The sequence below is a fragment of the Orycteropus afer genome, unplaced genomic scaffold (genome assembly GCF_000298275.1).
Source record: "Orycteropus afer afer isolate SDZICR_OR568_19922 unplaced genomic scaffold, OryAfe1.0 scaffold00045, whole genome shotgun sequence".
Classification (NCBI taxonomy): Eukaryota; Metazoa; Chordata; class Mammalia; order Tubulidentata; family Orycteropodidae; genus Orycteropus; species Orycteropus afer.
Window position 1 is genome coordinate 3436046 of NW_006921632.1, and position 1011 is coordinate 3437056.

Sequence of the window (1011 nt, forward strand, 5' to 3'; positions counted from 1 at the left end):
GCTGGATTATACGAAGAAGAGGTTGGCATCAGGATTGGAGGAAGATTCATTAACAACCTGCGATATGCAGATGACACCACTTTGGTTGCTGAAAGTGAAGATGAAGTAAAGCATTTACTGATGAAGATTAAAGACTACAGTCTGCAGTATGGATTACTGCCATAGTGCTGTGATGAACATAGATACATCTATTCATGTGAGACTCTTATTTCTCTAGGATATACACCTAGTTGTGGGCTTACTGGGACATGTGGTATTTCTATTTCTAATTATTTCAGAAGTGCTATATCATTTTCCACAGTAGTTGTACCATTTTACAGTCCCACTAGCAATGTATGAGGGTTTTAGTCTTTCCACACCCTCAACAGCATTTGTTGTCTTTTGTTTTTTTTTGAACTTTACTATTAATGCTGGGGTGAGATGACATCTTCTTCTTGTTTTAGTTTGCATTTCTCTAGTAGTTAATGATTGAGAGTATTCATGTGCTTGTTGGCTGCCTGAATGTCTTCTTTGGTGTGGTGACTGTTCATTCCCTCTACCCCTTTTATTAATAGTTTTTTGTCTTTTTATTGTTGACATGATGAAGGTTTCTACAAATTTTAGAGATTAGTCCCTTGTCTGATATGTTTTTGCCAAAATATTTTTTTTCTGTCTGTAGTTTCTCTTTTTAATCTTTTGGTGAAATCTTTTGATGTGCATAGTTATTTAATTTTCAGTAGGCCCCAGTCATCTAGTTTGTTTTATGTTGTTTGCATTTTCAGATATGTTTGATAATGTATTTTGCAATGTATTAGGGTCCTTGAGTTTGCCCCTATATTTTCTTTGATGATACTTATAGCTTTAGATTTTATTTTTAGGTCTTTGATCCATCTTGAGCTAGTTTTTGCTTATGGTGAAAGATATGGGTCTTGTTTCACTTGTTTGCAAAGGAATATTCGGTTTTGCCAGCACAACATTGTCTATATCTATACCTGATTTATATCTATATCATCTCTATCTATCTATGTCTAT